The sequence below is a fragment of the Balaenoptera physalus genome (genome assembly GCF_965194825.1).
Source record: "Balaenoptera physalus genome assembly, chromosome: 18".
Lineage (NCBI taxonomy): Eukaryota > Metazoa > Chordata > Mammalia > Artiodactyla > Balaenopteridae > Balaenoptera > Balaenoptera physalus.
This window is the reverse complement of record NC_138899.1, coordinates 39,016,666-39,036,646: the sequence shown is the minus strand read 5'-3', so window position 1 is coordinate 39,036,646 and position 19,981 is coordinate 39,016,666. Positions and strand designations below refer to the sequence as shown.

The following is a 19,981-nucleotide window of genomic DNA, read 5'->3' as shown; positions in this document are numbered from 1 at the left end:
TCCCACAAGATTGTAAGGTCATGAGGGAAGGCTCATGTATTCTTTCATTGGTGTCTTCCTAGGGCCGGAACATCGCGATGGCCAGGGGATGTATTCAGTGAATGCTTCAGGAGAAGAAGAATAACCTCAAGCTATAGTAGACAGTGGACGTGTTAGAGAAGACACAGATATCTGGAGGGAAGAGAGGAAGCTTCTGGAGAATCCTGGAGGGAACAGAGCAGAGCTTCAGAGGCAGCAAAGGGGAGTACTAGGTGCACTCCAGGGACAAAGTTCAAACTGTTTTGCCCACATGACAGACAGTTAATTGGGAAAGAAGAGTGCCTGGATGGGTATGGTAGCTGGATCAGGTGGCTTTTGTCTAATAATTTTCTTTATTGGACACACTCTCTCAGTCATCTGCAAACTATGAATTCTTTTGAATCCATTTTCTAAGTTTGAGTGAAAATATTTTTTATCAGTTTTCGGCAAATAAAACTGACTATTATAGTCTATAATTCAGGATGCACATGAACAAAGTTATGTTTTTAGTCTGTGTGTGTAGCGTATGTTTCTTTTTTCTAAAAGTCAAGTACTGCTCATAGGCAGAATCCATCTGTAAAAAAAAAAATACAGAAAAAACAACAACAAAGCTTTTATTTGGTTGTGTGATACTCACTTATCCCAGTTTGACTATGTTATGTCATGTGTGACTAATGTCAATGCATCCAGCCACCTGCCTTCTCCCCACCAGCCACTGACAAGCTGCAGTTAAATAGGAGTGAAGTACATTGACAGACAAAATTATTTTTGGATTCACTGCTCAAGTAAAGCTTTGTTGAATCCATAGCAACCCAAGCAATACCTATATCTGTCTGGATTATTAGGAGGAAAAATATGGATCAGGAGGCTTGAACCCCTGAAAAAGTATCCCCACACTGGGAGATGAAATGCAGATATTCCTTTCTTCCCAAACTGATTGCAAAGTAAAGACAAAAATCAGGAACAGACTGTCCATCAAGAAAGCAGCTGGAAAAATAAAAACAGTAAAATATGTAGTTGGCATGTTGCTTTTATATACTAGCCAAATCCCCACAGGGAAAAATGCCATGTAGATTTCAGTCAATAAACAAATATCTGACAAGAGGTCAAATAAATCAATCCAACCTGTTATAATATATCATATGCAGAGTAATGGGAATAGAATCATCATAATAACACCAGTAACAATGTGTTTGGTTTTAAATGGATTGTGTATCTGTCATCTGCTAACCTGAATCATATGGGACTTTGGAAAATTTTTATTTGGTGTATGAAATGCTTTGAGCCCACAAAATCTGAATATGTGAGATTTCTATCTTCAGTTAAAACACCAGTGAAAATAAGTAGAAGAAAACTGAGGTAAAACTAGGCAATTCAAACAAAGTATACAATTAAGTGTGAATGTCTTCATTATATAAATATCTGCACATTATAATTTGGCATTTCTATTCTCTTTTTTTTCCCCTTTGCCTACATGAAATAAAAGAAACCTATTCCTTTATCAAAGTTTCAGTCTCCCTTTCCATTTCTTGTTATTCAATGTGCAATTCATTCTTATGTTACCCAATGCAGACCTCATCAAGCTTCAAACTCAAGATGCAAAGTGACAACTGCTTAAGTTATATTGCTATACTGCACAACTACTAGCATACAAGGAAGAATATTTTGCTCTACCTATAAGCCCTCTTTAGAAGATTAAGTGGATTTCTGCAGGAACCACTCAGAGTTTTATTTCTCTCACCTAGCACAGTGCCTGAGTACCAGACACTCAATAAATATTTAATAAATGAATGTAACAGGAAAAAAGAAATCATTAAATACTTGAGTGCATACCTAGTGACAAGTAGTATAGCTTTATTTTATTCAAGTACCCATAAAAGTTTTTGATACTAGAAAAGTGTCATTGAAATAGATCACATATTTTCTCCTTTTATATCTCTGGGTTTAAAAATTGTACATGCTACAATGAATGTACTAAAGGATGTGGAGGTGGCACTTTTTACACTAATTATGATGTCATTTTCAAAGGTAAATTTTTGTTCTCTTTCTTTCAATATACGTGTATGAAATATATCTTGCATTTTTGTTAATATTCACCAATTGGAAAGTTAGAAAAAGTATTTATTAATTAATTAATTTGTATCTATTATGGCCTTAAAATGGAAGATTTCTTCATTTCATGAAAATGCTCCAGCCTCCAAGTGCTAGGATGGACAAGGAGGTCTCTAATTAGGCACCTGAATCAGAGCCTATGAAGACTAGGGTATTCCACCCCAAACCCTCCCCCTCCATGGTGAAAAGCATGTAAAATACCTTTGCTACCTTTCTCCTCAGCCAGGAAATATGCATGACTTCTGTGAACACCTGTTTAACTCAACCTGCTACACTGAGCATTGTAAATAACCAAAATGTGGTTTCTTTACTTTCTTGCAGGAAACAGTATCTTACTCTCCCAGTGTTCAGTCACATTTAATAGAGATGAATCTTTCCAACAATTCAACACCCTCAGCTCTTTTAAAAACAAGGAGGCCGACTTTTCTGAGATATTCTTTAAATTTACAAACCGTGGTGTTCTTTCCATTAGTGATAGAAAAGATTATTGCTTGCCAACCAGACATCAAAGGCTCCTCTCCTAGGTTGAGGCTTCAGGAATGGGGGTGGAATTATTGTTGAAAGGGAAACGGATTATTTAAGATCAGCTGCTTCAGTGCCCTGATACTGCGACAGGGTCTGCAGGTGTACAGAGTTTGCCTATTGATACAAATTGAATCTGAAAATAGCAATTTATTCACCAAATCAAGCCAATCACTGCAATGCAGTTTTCTCTTTCAGCTCTTATTTCCAACCAACCACTCTTAACAAATTTGCAACTTCTGTTTTACAGTGAGCATTTCTGTTTTAGGAAGGGGATTGGGGGAGCTCTCATGGAAAGCCTTTCTTTTAGCCTTTTTAACTTTGAGGCTTTATTTTAGAAGACGGTTTGTTTATAGTTGTACTACTTAATCTAGGTAAAAATGATCAACACCTGTTCCAAATTGGTACTCCCCTCCCACACTCCTTTTTCTCTTCTCCACCAACTGCCATTTGCCTTCCATTACCCATAAAAAAGCAATCACATTAGCATCCTTTGTAACAAAATTTCAAAACTTCAAAGGCACGCCAGAAATTCTAGAGTAAACTGCATCTTCTATATGCCAACATAATCAACTTCCAGGAAATGGGAAAGAACATAAAATAAAGACATATTTGAAGTGAATCTTTTTTTTTTTTTTATAAAGTGACATAGGCTTTTTTTTTAAAGGAATTCCTTTATTTTTATTATTTATTTATTTATTTTTGGCTGTGTTGGGTCTTTGTTTCTGTGCAAGGGCTTTCTCTAGTTGCGGCAAGCGGGGGCCGCTCTTCATCGCGGTGCGCGGGCCTCTCACTATCGCGGCCTCTCTTGTTGTGGAGCACAAGCTCCAGACACGCAGGCTCAGTAGTTGTGGCTCACGGGCCTAGTTGCTCCGTGGCATGTGGGATCTTCCCAGACCAGGGCTCAAACCCGTGTCCCCTGCATTGGCAGGCGGATTCTCAACCACTGCGCCACCAGGGAAGCCCTGAAGTGAATCTTTTGGTTTTAACAGTTACTTGAAGTGACACCTAACAGCCAAGTCAAGAATTTGAAATAAGTAAATGAAAGATAGTTTGCCTGAGGTGAAGCAAACAGACAAAAGAACTCTCAATTTGGATCAAAGACTGGACAACTAAATGGACCCTCTCAAAGATCTGAATCAACACATATCCCTAGCATTTTGCCAGGCTCTCCAAAGCTCCTGGATGGAGAAAGACTCACAATGGCTAAGCACAGGTTGTTGTCATGGTTACAAGCAGCCAACAGAAAAAGAAAGTAGCTTAAGAAAAAGGCAGTTGGGAAACACTTAAAAGAAAAACAGGCTGGACTGGTACATATGCATACTTCAGTGCAATTTTTAGGCAAACACCATATTCTTTATATAGACTCAGAAAGAATATAAACAAAGAAAATAAATTATATCAATAACAAACCAGACTATATTTTAAGGATGTCCCATTTTATGAGGGTTTCTATCTGGAAGAGAAAAAAGAAAAAAAAAAAAGCAAGAGGAAGATGAGGAAGAGAAGTGATAGGGATAACAGTAGCTCTGGTTGCCAAAATTGTTCCCTTGGCCCTTCAGAAAAACAAAACCTGCATGCAACTGTCAGCCCATGTACTACTCTAAATTCTTTATCAGGAAGCCAACCGAATGAGAAATTTGTATTTTATCTTCAAATCAGTGTATTTTAATGCAAATGGATGATAAGAAAACATTTAATCTTTTAGATCAAACGATATAGAACTTTATAGTCTGGTGAAAACTAGTTAACTTTAGCAAAGATTGACCAAAAACAGATGATTAACTATTAAAGAGCAAAAGTTTCTATTAGAATAGGCTAACTCCCACCATACTCAATGGCCATTGGTCATAATTTCCATGTTTAGGAGTGCAACACTCTATGGGCAACAGTGCACTGGAGCTGTTAAAACCTGGTAAATTTTCAGGAATTTTGTGATCCAGTTACTAAACACAGTCATTGTTAAAAATTAATATATAAGAATTTATGATTAAGTAAATTATATTAAAATCATTGCTTTACCAACTTTTATTCTTGTCAATGATCTCGAAGTTGTTCCATCTATTGTAAGTGTATGGTACAGATAGTATGTAATGCACCGTCTGTGCATCCCTTTTCAACTCCATGCTCTATAATATCATTTTGGTAGCTTGAAGGACTCACACCATAGAAATTATCAAATACGCAGGGCTTGATTTAGCGCTTTGTTGATTATCTAAACTTGAGAGTGATGGAGAAAATATTAATACAGAATAAACTTAAAATGTGTCATATCTGTAGCCATTACTTGCACATAGTAGAAGAAAATGATGAAATGCTCTTCCAACATTTGAAAACTACTACCTGATTAAACAAATAAGTGCTTACATTGTTGATGAATGAGTGAAGTTCTGAAATATGTCTTACTTCTCTTTTACTTCTGTTTTGCCTATTAACATAAATGAAAATATCAGAAAGATTCATGTCCGAAGTGTACTCATTTGTCATTTGCCAGTTAAATGAAAATATTCTGTAAGAATCATTTGGTTATATGAAATTTAGCATGAAATATGTGATTTGTAAATTGTGAGCTATTCATTCTTTATATCAGTAAAATATGTAATAAACGTGTGTCTGTGTGAGTATGTGTGTGTGTACACATGCTAGGGAAGAAGTTATTGTTTACTATGGTACTGTATTCTAACTTTCTCTTCTAAATGGACATGTGAAAATGTTTAGTACATTTTATCTTAACTCTTCTGTGAAAAGCCAAGCCATCTGTTATAGGACACTATTAGAATATTGGACAAATGTAATGAAAAATCAAAACCAAGTCATTTCAAATATAATTCATGAGATGACCAAGAAAAACTAATATGAATGTTTCCTTACTCTTCATTAAGTATTCAAAAATCTCTATTTCTATTGAGGGAAGCCCCTTTGTTTTATTTTTCTCTCCAGACCGCAGGAGCACATTCAAAAGTACATAATTATGATCTTGCCATTGGCATCAAAAATTAAAATATTCTCTTTGGAAAAAAAACATGTCGGAGCATGAAATTAATATTGATCTACTCAGTTTCCACTTGTTGAATTCCACTATGTGCTAAGTTAAAAGCAATTCCATTTTTGAAACAGTAGACTGAATATTACTAGGGGAAGGTGGAAAGGAGTGGTTACAAAGGCTTGAGGGAACTTTTGTTGATGTTTGAGATGTCCACTATTTTGATTGTGGTAATGGTTTTGCAGGTATACCCACATTTCAAAACTTACCAAGTTACATTTTAAACATGCGCATCTTATTCCTTGTCAGTTTTACCTCAATAAATCCATTTTGAATGTTTCTAGAAAGATAGGTTAAAGAACATATATATGTGCTTTTACTACATATATTTATATATAATACTATAATATAATATAATGCTTTAATATTATATAATACTATGTAATACTATAGTATTTCACTATATAGCATTAGTGTTACCACTGTGTAGCTGATTTTGTGCCTATGTTTTATCTTTTGTTCTATGTTCTTTTAAAAAAGTAACGAATGACTGCGCATGTGTATCAGCTACAAGGGTGGGTGCTGGGATTGAGGCTTTCAATTAACATTGCAAGCACCACACCTGTTGGTGTTCAGATGGAGCAGTGCTCTAGTCATCCTACTAACAGAAGAGCCAAAGAGGAAGGTAATGCTGTGCCTCTTTGTCAAGACAAACCCTCCCCCAGCGTTATTAATCTTCAAGCAAGTTCCCCATCAGCTACTTTCCTGAAAATCCTGGCCACAAAGCTGCCCTCGGGAATTGACCACAAGCCCAAGGAATACCTGGGACTCCTAGAATGTATGTATGCCAATCTCCAGCTTCAGGCCCAGCTTGCCCAACCGCAGATGGCTATTTTGGAAAATTTACAAGCATCCATGACACAACTGTCTCCTGGGAGAGAAAGCAAGAACTCTTCTCTCCCAGCCTTATCTCGTAATCTGTTGTTAAATCACCTCTCCAATTCAGTAAATGAATTGTGGGGGAAAAAAAAGTAACAAACATTTTATAATAAACAGTTATTATGTATTTTAAAGTAAGAAAAACACTATATACATAGAATGAATTCTTTTTTTTTTTTACACAGCAATACCTATTTATTTACATATTATCTATAGTTGCCTTTGCACTAGAACAGAGCTGAGTAGTTGAGACAGAGATTATATCACCTGCAAAGCCTGAAATATTTACTATCTGGCTTTTTACAGAAAATGTTTGTCATCCTATGAGCTAGATCAAGAAACAGGATACTATTAGCATTAAAAAAAGCTCCCTTGTCCCCTCTCCCAGTTATAATACCCTCCCTGACCACTTTCCTGACTTCTAACAAACACCATAAATTACCTTTGTCTTTTTTAAAATCTCTATAGAAATGGAATTGAACAATACTTTTTTTTTGTAACTGGCTTCTTTCATTCAATATCATATTTGTAAGATTCTTCCATGTTGCCACAAGTAGAAGAACTTCATTTTCATTTCTGTAGAGTATTCCTAGAATGTGTACCTGAAGCAAAATGATGAAACAGGTGAATTTGTTCTTGATACCCACTCCCATCTTTCCTTTAATTACATGTGTTCTTGTTTTGTTTTGTTTTCATTTCCACTCCCAGATAATTTACATTTTTCTCCCCTCCCCCAACCAGTCCCTCAATCCTCTCCCAGTACTCCTAAGCACTGCTAAGGATTAATGTGCTATCTGGTTGCATTTTAATAAGCAAAACACTATATATATAGAATGAATTCATTTTTAAAATGAGAAATTTGGAGAAAAAGATAAAGATGTTTAACCATTAAAGTTAGTTAACCTAGGACTTATGAGACTACAAATTTTAAACTTTCCTTTCTTGTACTTTCATTCTTAATATGTTTTTCTTCTGAATATTTTAATAATACCTGTTACTTCTCTACATTGAAAAATATGTCATTTTAATACCTATTTACAATACACATACGTTGACACCTTAGAATAAATGACACCTTAATTTTGATGGATTACCTATAAATTTAAATAAGGGCTAGACAAATTTTGACATCTTCAAAGATTTTTATTCTTTCTTAACTTAAAGGTTGACTATTAGAGTTGAATTAATCAGAAAGATAATTCTGGCAAAATCATGTTGGCCTGAAATCAAATTAGCTTCTAAAAATAACTTATATGAATTCTGTAATTTTAAACAAGTCTGTTAATATATTTTTTATCAATTTCTTGATTTATTCAATAAATATTTTGACTTAAACACTGATTATGCAAAAATGAATGAAAAAGTGATCTACTGTCATGGAACTCATAATATCAAGGCAAGACAGATGAAATTATAATTTTGATAAAATACTTTAAAAACTGTTGGAATTTTTTCTTATCAGGAAAGAAGAGCAGAAAGAGAGGAGAATATATCTTCTTCCAATTTGTCCTGAGATGAAATTTATATGTAAAAATCTATGCAAAGTTAGAATCATGAGAAAAATATAATGGCTTCTTAAAAACAATATTAATACTGTCTTTTGTAAATTTTCACTCTTTCTAATTAGGTAATTCTTGAAAATATCCTATGTAGACTCTTGTGGAGGCCTGTTTTCAACCATAAAGAATTACCTACTTTTTCCAAGGTCTGCTGTCTTTCCACCCCTTCTAAAAAAGTGCTTCAGTGGTTAACCTCTTCATTCAAAAGCTAATATATCCCTGTGTTCCCTACAAAGCGGCTTCCTTTACTGGCATAATTCCCCGCCTGTGTTTTAAGAGCCTTGACTAAGTTGTTTTGCCTTTTAGTTTGCAATGTGCTTTTGAATGATCAATATGCATTATGGAACCATGCTTATTCATTGTTTTTTCCAACCAGGAAAACACATTGCAATTCTGGCGAGAATATTTAAACATAAATAATACTACTCACCTAGTGCAACCTCTCATTACTCTCCATTTTTCAACTCCCAAACTCAAAGATTTCAGTTTGGTTTTCTATAATTATTTTTTCATTCTTTCCAGGTAACTTTCTCAGTTTAATAAATAATATTTGGAATCCTTTTATCTTCCTGTCAAAATCATTGTAAAAATGAACAGAGGCCTTGGGACACTCACAACTTCACAATTTTTGAGCCAGCCACTTTTCTTGCTGGCTTAGTGAGCCCATTATCAGAAAAAGACTGCATGTTGTCTTGCATGAGTAGAAGAAGAAATGTCCCAGATGTAACCTGCATTGGACCTATAGCTTTAGACCAATAGCAAAACATCTTCCATGAGCACAAATAAGCAAAGTGGAAGACAGTAAATTGTTCCCGTAATTCAGAATGCTTAGAAGAGCCTCTAAGACCCAGCATTCTTTCCCAGATAAGGTAATTTCAACTGAGATTGAGGATACTTCTGCCAGAATCCAGGTGCCTTCTGCCTTAAATACTCTTTATGGAAAGATTAGTTTGCTCTTCATACCTCCTTAGAGCCTTTACCCTGCAGGTTGAGGGTCTCTCCCTCTATATGTTAAAGTTTACCTCCACTCTTCTCCCATTGTTAATTAAGGGTGTTACCTGACGACTTAGGAAGGAAAATTACAATTTTTTGACAATACAATAAAAAGTAGCAGATATAAGAAAATCTAATACATCCACAACTCCTAAAGTAAGTTTATTTATTTAATATTTAAACAAGTCACTCACAGTAATCTATTCAAACTACTAGTAACACTGATACAGGAAACTTAGACTAACTAGCCCTAAAATTACATGCTATGTTTTCAAAATTGACATATTGAGAGTAAAATAAAGAAAAAGAATTACTGCTTCACACTAACTTTGTATTCAAAGCATAAATGAGTGAAAAAATGGAACCATTTATATAAAGCTTTGAGAGAGCTGTAATGTTGCCTCTTTATTTTATTTTTTTTTAGCCATAAACTGCTTTGAAACCAGGTGTTAAGAAAAGAACCAATAATGAAAACACAGTGTAATCTAAAGCTAGAATCATCCATAATTTTTGTAATGAGCAAACAGATAAAAAACAAGTTATTTCAAAAAATTAAAATATATGTATATATAATGAAGTTAAAAAGTATCCATAGTTTCTGCAGCTTACAATAATAATTTCTTCCAGAACTTTTAACTCCTTTCTTACCTGTAAAATCCAATTCAAGTAACACTTGTGCCCTCCAAAATATCTTGTTATTCTATGTTTAAAATATAATTTTATAAAATATTGCATTTTTCATTGTTTGAGTATTCATAGATCCCTTTTCCATTATTTATGTCTGAAATATTTTCCTTGCTAGGGTACTTTATGGAGAATTAACAATATTTGTATTGTTTTTGATTTATTATTACAGAGTTAAGAGAAGCTACCTTTGGGAACTACTCTTTTCAAAGAGACAGAGCCCTTCTAGTCCTACTAAGACTTCATATGATTTTGTAGAAACTTGCCAATGAAAAATAGAGGAAAAAATAATTTCAAAACAAGTGTTCACAAAAGTTTTAATAAGAGGAGCAATTCTACAGAGAACACAGGTGCACTTGTACTGGCAAGAATTTTGCAATTAGCCATTGGACTTCCAGTGGAAATTGTTAGAAAAGCCAGCAATCATAGACTGTAGATGTGAAGGCAATTGCTAAATGTTTTTTTTTTTTTTAATTAAAACATCAGCTTTAATAAGAGCAATTTAAGAAGTAAATATTTCCAATTTAGAGAAGTATAACATTGCTTGTATTTATGCAAAAATTCTATTGAATATTAAAAAAGAAAATGGTCTCCTTTGTCCTAAGGTTTATACCTAAAACCAGAATGTTATTACATGTTATTGACACAGTTAGAATGAGACTCATTATAAGACTATTTGGACAAATGTGTGTGCTATTTTTTAGTTTGAGTTAAAAATAAACTGTGAAAGCATGAGTACCATTAGCTATATTGTATAAGGGCACAAAATTTAAGAAGATAGTTTTTAATACATATAAGAGGATTGATGCTGTTCCAGGCAAGTTGCTGAATAGCAATTTGAAGAGCTTGCCTCCTAAGTACAGCAATCTGTTTTGAAGCAATGTTTTGAAGCAGTCAGAATCGGTTATTAGTTGTAGATCTATCAGAATGGTTTTTATAGTTTGCAAAATCTGAATCACTGAATTCTAGCATTGACCCATGTTTTTAGTCTGTTTGCTAAGTTTCCTTCTAAATTGTTAAAAAAAAATTTACATGGGTCTGAGGAAACCCTTGGAATACAAGCTGGACACCCTACCCTGACTTTTGATCCACATTTTTTTTTTTTTTTTTTTGCCATTCCTTCAACATAAATGTACAAGTAAGGAGGCTATAATAGTCACCTTCATACCAATGAGAATTAGAATTTTTCTCTTTCTTTTTGTTGTGATTCTTTATTATAAAATAGTACATCTATCTTTTTACTGGATTTTGAAGCAGGATAATGAAATATTTTCCATGTTAGACTGTGAGTGACTGCAATGAAAAGTTAATGTTCATATATATGATAGCACCAGGTAAGCAATGAAAACGTAATAATGAAGGGGGATAAAAGGAACTAACCCAATGTTCAGGAAGTGTTTTTTCAAAGATACAGAGGGGCTGAGTTCATCTGTCACACATGAGATACTAAGGACTGAAGGGGAAAAAAAAATGGAACATTAATAGGAAAAAATGTTGTTATCCAATCTCTGAGAAGACAGATGTTAGAAGGGTGTGCTAATGAGGGTATGTTGATTTAAAGAATGTCTTTCTGCCTGGAACAAGGGTGTGAAGCCATGATAATCAGTTCTGTGACAGGTATCTTGTGACCTTTAAAGGAGGACAAGAGAATTTTGAAAATTCTACCCTTCACAAATGCTATATTCACATCACTGAGTCACTGGTCCCTGGAACTGCCTACCTCTCTGATATCTGTGATATGAAATTATTAAATGTCTTTATTGCTTAAGGAATATTTGATTGAGTCTTCTTATACTGGAAATCATTCCCAGACAGTCTGTGAAGCAAGACATTCAGTATCTTTTGAACACTTAATGTGCATTTCAATTCAGTGTTGATAAACAAAACAATAAATGAGACATCTATTTACTGAAGACAGCAAGGATTAGGAAGAAATTCAGACTCAAATTATTTTATAAGAAAATCACTATTACAACTTACAAACTTGAAAAGGATGGTGTTTTATTTTAATTTTCATAAGTAAAATGGACAGCAATATACTCATACATTTTATACTATTTGAACTGCAAATAATAGCATACATATATAATAATTTAAGGCCAGTTCATTACATTTTCAATACACTCATCCTGCCTATGACATTCATACAAAAATCTTCATTATTGGTGAAGTGGGATTTTACTAATGATCTTCCAGCTTGTTTTGTTAAAGAAAAACAAAAACACAAACCAATGGACACTGTAAAGTACATATCTGTGCTCTACCTGTGCTATCCTGGGCCCAGGAAACTACATGGTGGAACCAACTCTGAAGGAATAAATATAGTAAACATTTTTTTTTTTTTCTGAAAAATATACTGTGACATTGTTTAGGTCTAAATTTTTCATGCTAGATTGTTCTTCCATTTCTTAAAATTTTATCTGTTCAAAACAATTTAAACTATTCAAAATATAATTTAATGCACGTAAGTTCAGAGATATCTCACTGCTGAAAGTTTAGTCAATTTGTTTTACTATCTTAGTCAATCCTAAAATAATATTTCATTCCTACAGAAAAATTGCATGATTACATAATGAATATAGTGGTCTTGAAATATTGTGCTCTGTTGGTTGTGTGTACACGTATACACATATGCATATATGTATATTCATGTATCTGTACATGCATACCTTGTTATTACATAATGCTTAAAGAGAAGAAAATGCAGGTTCAATGATTATCAAATAATTGTTAATTTCTTCATGGCATTTTTGAAGCTCCAAGCTGAAACATTTGCTCAGTTGTTTCACAATTAGATTTCACACCAGAGGTATGCCACAGGATACAGTGGCAGGCAGGTATGTACAGTCCAAAGTGTGCAAGTCACGTAGAGGGCATGTGACTTTTTCCAAAATGTCCTATCAAGGTTTATTCTTATATGGATGTGCTAGACATAACATTTACTTGTATATATATACATTGTACATTAATAGATATAATCCCCACTTCAATTCTTCTATTGTATTTACTCAGAATTCCCATAATGGCTGAATTATGTTCATAGAGTTAATACACAGTTTCCAATTTCTTAAGTGAACACCTGCAGCTGTTCATTACAACATTATGCTTCTCTTAACTTTTGAACCTTTTAAAGCTAAGCTCAGAAATTGGACTTCAATAAAAACGAAGAGGGCTTCCCTGGTGGTGCAGTGGTTGAGAATCTGCCTGCCAATGCAGGGGACACGGGTTCGAGCCCTGGTCTGGGAAGAGCCCACGTGCCACGGAGCAACTGGGCCCGTGAGCCACAATTACTGAGCCTGCGCGTCTGGAGCCTGTGCTCCGCAACGGGAGAGGCCGCGATAGTGAGAGGCCCGCGCACCGCGATGAAGAATGGCCCCCGCTTGCCGCAACTAGAGAAAGCCCTCACACAGAAACAAGACCCAACACAGCCAAAAATAAAAAAAAATAAAAATAAAAATAAAAAATTAAAAAAAAAGAAGACTGCTTCAAATACATAAATATGTAAGATATAATTATATGATTTAAACTATATGTTAAAATTATATTATGAAAATTAAATTATATATTAGTTTTTGATTTGTTAGGGAAAAAAATGGATGGTAATTATGAGAAGGCACCTAAGGTAAATTTGAACATGGATTAATTAACTTTGCTTGGAATCAAGAAATCTCCCCACCAAATTTGTCTCCACAACAATCTTAAAAGACTGAAGAGGAAAAAATATATCGGAGCAAACGTATCACTACTTCCACAGCACTACTTAGAGCCAGGTTACCAAGGATGAGAACTGTTGTCCTATCTGTGCATAAAATAATACAAATATTTAGAAATTTAGGACATAATCCAACATTTGTTCTTGGTTGATTTTCTCATCTGCTTAAAATTATCTGACCACACTCTGATTTTAACCTTGAAAACTTATAGACATAAATCATTAAAACTGTTCCAAACAATAAAATGTTAAAATATGACAAAAAAGAACAACTCTTATATATTTTCAAAGCTCTGATAGATTTTCTCTTTTCAAAGTGATTACTCATGCCGTTGATGTAAATTGGAACAGCACAGGAGCATTTTAGGAGAGTCACTGTCTGTTCTAAATCTAAAAAGGAAAAACATAAAATGCCACATCTCACAATCAACAAAATGTATTCAGACACAACTGTAAGGAGGAATGTTTTGGAGGGGAATGCGTGTGCCTTTCACAAAAATGTTGTAGGTACTGTGAGATTGGTTTTGCCCCACTGTTTCATATTTTATCTGTATTCATAAGCTAACGTACAATTCCCCAAATCAAGTTTCCAGCCATTCAAATCTCTATTCCTACATAAAGCTGTAAACCCACTAATCTCTTAGCCTTTTGATAAGTCAACACTGTAATCAATAGCATGCTGCCTTTAGGTCTCAGGGGCATCCTTTGATTAACACAAGATTTCCAAGAGAAACATATGAAAATCATATCACTGCAACTGCATCAGACTGTCATGAAACTTTGGGAAACTGAGACCCTCAAGGGAAATGTGAAAATGAACAGTAGTAGATAAATGTCAATTTCAGAGGTTTGGACATTTTGTTATATTTAAATTAAAGGCGATGTTATTTTAGCTCCTTCCTGCTCTAAACATGTTGGTTTTCTCTTTTAGGAGATTCTGATAAAATATGTGATCATCCCTTGCCAACATTTTCAGTTCCTCTTCTGTGCAGACAGCAGGGTTTATATGATAAAATTTTAATGACCATGGACCTGCATAACAATGTGAGGCACTGGCACATTTTCAATAAGGCTATGCATTTGTTAAGACTGGCATTGGGTGGAATTCTCTAAGTGGAAGACATCATGGCTTGAGAAGCAGGCTTAGTAGTGATAGAAGCTGCTCCGGAGAAAGCATCATTATCATGCAGCAGTCGTGGGATGAAATGGGGATTTATGAATCACTGCCAAGGAAACTAAATTACGGGTTGTAAATTAAAACTGGGGTTTAACATATACCTGACACTAGGCTGGAGGATCTAGTTTTCAGATTACCCCACAGACTTAGTTAAAAGCAGCTTTAGAGTACCCCTCAATCCCTGATACATTCCCTTCATCTTTCCACAAAATCCTACACTATTTTTTGGTTGCAGTGTCATAAGGAGAAAAGTCTAAATCAACTCAGGAGAGGTTTTGGATTTCTTTTTAACTTCTTTTCAACTCCAGGTTAAATAGTGTTGGAACTGGGGGAAAAATGCTCACTTTATTAATGTTAAATCATGAAGTTATGGTACTTGCTTGGTTTGCACAGAAATGGTTTTGGAGCTTGGCTTCTTGATTCATATATGTATCCTCAACCCTGAGCCTGGTGATATTTACACTTTCTGTAGGTTTACTGTACGTATTCTATGAACAGATAGAAAAATCCACTATACAGTTTAGATTTTAAAAATGTTATTTAAAGATTTGTTGTTGTTCTTCATAACTATGGCCATCTTTATGAACTCTTATGATCCCAAGTATAAACACAAAATCTGAAGGCTTGATTCCAAATCTACATGTACCATCTTACAGAAATGATCAAGTGTCTGTTGAGTACACTATGCTATTCTTGTTTTGTTGTATAGATCTGATACTAGGAGAGTTCTTTCTGTGAGAACTATATTGCAGCTTTCACATGACAGAAATATTTTGAAAGTTCTTCTCTGGCACCAAGCATACTGTCACAGAGCATAGAAATGAGAGATGGAAACTTTCAGATGGGTCATGGTTCAGGACTGTTCCATTTCATAAATGAAAATTTATTACTGCTATTCTTCAGTATCTTAGAAAGATAAATTAACTGGACCTTCTTCTAGTAAAAAAGTCCAGTTTGAGAATGTAGGGGCAGAGTTTATTTACCCCCATAAACCTTAAGTCTTGGCCAATGGAGAAATGTCTTTCTGAGCAATAAGAATATCAGAATATTGGCATACAGAGTGATTTTTTGATAATAAAAATAGTGAAAAGGTTACTGTAATGGACATGAAAAGATGGTGGTGGTGAGAGGGCTGGAGGAAAGACTGTAAATATTAGAATATGGTTGTGAGATAGTACAGTAAGGAAAAGAATTCCCAGAAGCTTAATGTTAAGGTATAAATAACAGTTCATATGGAAATGATGAAAACAGCTGTTAAACCAGAAACAGAAATCACAAATGCTTTAAAATAAGCTACAAAAATTCCACTTGAAATCAAGAACTCACTTAGAATCCAAGGAAATCACCTCTGATATTGGCTGCCAGTATAAGAAATTGTTTGGGGTTTTATATTATAAAATGAATTAAATTTTAATTTAAGATGAACCTGTTTTGGAGCAAAAATACTATAACAGTGATTGCATTATGAAAAGACACATACTTCAAACATTTTCCAGAGATATTTTAAGATCACTGTAGATCTGAGAAAATATGAATAAAATGATTGTAAACATAATTACCGTAGATAAGTATAGTAATTTAAATGCACATGTATATGGTTAGGATTTTAGAAAACTGCAATCTGGTGTGATGTCTATAGTATTATTTTTTTAAGATAATTGATCATAAGGTAATAACATAGTAGATTGCCTTAACAAACATACACATGCCCCAAATCTAATTTAATTAGATTTGAACCAAACTGTATCCAATTTCCTGATGAAATTACAAATCTAATACTTAAAAACACCTAGTCAAATAATCTACTCTTTCCCATGATAGTAAAGCACTTAAACAATAATAATCCATTAATATGACTTTTTTATAAAAATAAACATTGAGATTATATTGAAAACCTGGAAATATGTTTTTCAATAACCAAAGGCTTATGAAATTTTTAACCTAAGTAAAAACACAGTGGGAGCAGGGAAGAGTGTTGCCAGGAAGAAATACTTAATACATTTTGCTGCTAAAAGGTTAGTATTTTGGGGAAACAATATAGATTCATCTATGCAAATAAAAAAGTTACAGTTTGAGTAAATAATTAACTACCAAAGACATAAAAATACTTATTTTTATTTCAGAAGGAAAACTCTACTCCCCCAAGACTTAAAAAATTAAGTATCCTATATTCACTTTGAATATTTTTCTCCATCATAATTGTTAATTTTGAATGAGGTATGAAACATTGATAGATACATTTTAAATGAAAATGAGAATTCATCAGTATACCTTATATATGCAAATGCACGGCTCCAAATGAACATGCTAATGTTTGGGGCATATCAAGCAGAGTAGGCATTTTGTTTGTTTGTTTTGCCTTCCCAGGATCACTTTCCCCTTCAAGGAATCCCCCTCCCCAACAGTCACTCCAAGAATGTCAGATAGAGCTGACCACAAACATATCCCTTCCTGCTCAAAGGTTGGACAAATGACATAAGTCCGGCCATTCACAATATTTGATCTACTAATCACACTGACTAGTTAAGCCTGGAGCATTTTATTTGAGCCATGGTAATGAAATTCTCTTTCTGCACTCTTTCTAAAACAGCAAAGATAGAATAACCAACACTTAGGAAATGTTAAGTAAGTGTACGGCCTTCTAGACACTGCCTGTGATAGCTAATGTAATCCTCCTGATAACCTCGCTTTTTTTTTTTTTTTTTTTTAGGTGAAGAAGAAAAGAATAGCTTTATTGCTTTGCCAGGCAAAGGAGGCCACAGCGGGCTAATGCTCTCAAAATTGTGTGTCCCATCTTGGAGGGAGTAGTGAGAAGTTTTATAGTACTGGTTCAAAGAGGGTGTGATTGGCTCGTGGACATTCTTCTGATTGGTTGGTGGGGAGGAAAGTGGGAGGTTGGTGGCATCATCAACCTTCTGGTTCCAACTGGTCTGGGGTGATAACCTAACTTTTAATGAGCAGGTAGGGAGTAGAGATGGCCAAGGAACACTTAGTGAAAAGAGCTTTCCTGGAAAGAAAGCCTCAGTGGAGTAGAGTTGATCTAGAGATGGGAAATAAAAGGAAAGCCCAGGTACTGACAACATTATTAGAGCAACAGGACATAGCTGAGCCTCAAGTCAATGCAGCAAATGCCTGAACTTTTCAATACTATCAGCCAATATGTTCCCTTTTATGTTTAAAAACAGTTGGTACAGTTGGATACTGTATCTTAGAGTGAAAAAAATCTTGATGAAAAAAGTAGGATAATGTATTACTTTTAAATTTTTATTTCATTTAATTATTATATTTACATTTCCTTTAATGTTCTATGTGCACTTCAGTAGACATGCAATGTCTAGATAGATGATATATAGATATTATAGGTAGATAGATAGATAGATAGATAGATAGATAGATAGATAGATAGATAGATGATAGATAGAAAGAAAGAGTGATTGTGAGAGGGGACTTAGAACTTGAATCTCAAATGAAGAGCAGTTTGCTTACTGGAAAGACAGAAATAAAAGGTCTTTGTTTTCTCTCCCTGCCTCTTCACCAATTTTACTAACTTTTCCAAGACTGGATTGTTATAAGAATCTATGAAACAGGTACCATAATAACGTAGCAGAAAGAAATGCTCACAAACAATTGCATTTGCTCCCTTATGTGTTCAGCCCTCGGCATTAGGCAAGGTCATGTGACTACTTCTGGCCACTGAACTGTGATCTAAGTGAAGTGTGTCACTTCTAGGTTTTGACTACAGAAAACACAAACACAATTCTCCATTCCCTTTCTATTTTGTTGCTCTGGCAAAGCCCCTAATTTCCCAAAGGTGCACCTCCAGTATGGACTCATATTGTCATCCTGGATCCCTGAGTAACTGTGTGGAGTGGAGGTGTTCTGTTATGCATGGGGTTTGTACCACAAATGAGAAGAGAAGTTTCGTGATGTTGAATCTCTGAGATCTTGCAATTTGGGGAGAGGTGAATTGTTTCATTTTACTACAACGTGACCTAACCTATCCTGATAATTGCAACACCTCTGTACTTTTGCCAGTAGTAAGCTATAGAAGATAGTCTCCTGAGTTCACTCTATCTCTATAATCTACCTGTAAGTCAAACAGAATATATATTCACTTAATATCAAGTAAATAATACACAATTTTGGTTAAAAATGTGTTTTCAATTGTGTTTTCCTGATTAGTGACTTAAATTCTTATTTAAGATAAAGCCACTTTATCTCCTGTTACTAAATACATTCCAGAGAAAAAAAAACAACACAAAACCACAAAACAAAATCAAGTATCTAAGTGAAAAAGAAAATAAAATGACCAAAACAAATATAAAATCAGTCATGTGTTATCACTAGGATAACTGCAAACAAAAACAATTAACTCTCTGAAATTTTCCTTTTTAACAAGCTGGGCTGACGTCATATACAGATAACTTTCAGTCTTTACATTAGCAATTCTCTTTCTCACTATTCATTCCAAAACAAACACTGCTTGTCTACTATGTGCCAGCCACAATGAGAGTATCAGAAATACAATGACAAATGGTGCTTAGCTCCAAGAGTTCAGGGTTTAGTAGAAAAACAGACAAGAAAATAAACTATTAGAATGTGCTGTGCTGTGCTCTAACAGAGGTATGGAATGACCTTGCAGGAGCCCTGTGGAGAAAAACCCAACGCTTCCTAAGGAGTGTTGGGCTAGAAATTACATTAAAGGTTCTCCCTGACAATCTTTGCAGATAAAAGAAAGTTTGCCATATACAAATATTAATTACAGTGAGTACATGAAAGCAGATGAATTTAAAAGACCATCAAGTTGTGAGAAAATAAGTCATATTTAGAGAATTTTAAGAAACTCCGTATAATTGGGACATGGAATTCATATAACAATCAGCTACATCATATTCAAAAGAAAAATAAAAAAATATGTCAAATGCTATGCAAAAGATTTGGGACTTTACACTCAAGGGATAGGAAATTACTTACAAATTTTAGGCTGGAAGAGGACATGCCAAATTTTTGTTTAGAAATCTCTTCCTGGAAGTAATTTGGAGATTGTAGCATTGGGGGAAGAGATGTAAGGCTGAGACAGAGGTTGGCATCTATTGCAATAGTCCATGTAAAGAATGATTAGGGATTGAAGCAAGCCAGTTGAAATAGGCAGAGGAGCACTGTATGAATTTAAGTGATACATCAATAAGACTTAGTGACCCAGCAATTCCATTCCTGGGTATATATCTGAAAAAAACAAAAACACTAATTCCAAAAGATACACACACCATATGTTCATAGTG

The 19,981-nt window shown here is 34.4% G+C and overlaps 1 protein-coding gene and 1 pseudogene across 6 annotated transcripts in view; one reads left to right on the top strand and one right to left on the bottom strand.

Annotated features, from left to right (window-relative positions):
* Window positions 1–10,922, top strand: part of LOC309647471 (TSSK6-activating co-chaperone protein pseudogene) — a 205,860-nt pseudogene extending 194,938 nt beyond the window's left edge. The window contains exon 2 of the transcript XR_014268661.1: window positions 999–10,922. The product of XR_014268661.1 is annotated as a TSSK6-activating co-chaperone protein pseudogene (transcript). The remainder of the gene's footprint in view (window positions 1–998) is intronic.
* PCDH9 (protocadherin 9) overlaps window positions 1–19,981 on the bottom strand; it is a 973,394-nt gene that overhangs the window by 756,919 nt on the left and 196,494 nt on the right. The window lies entirely within an intron of this gene.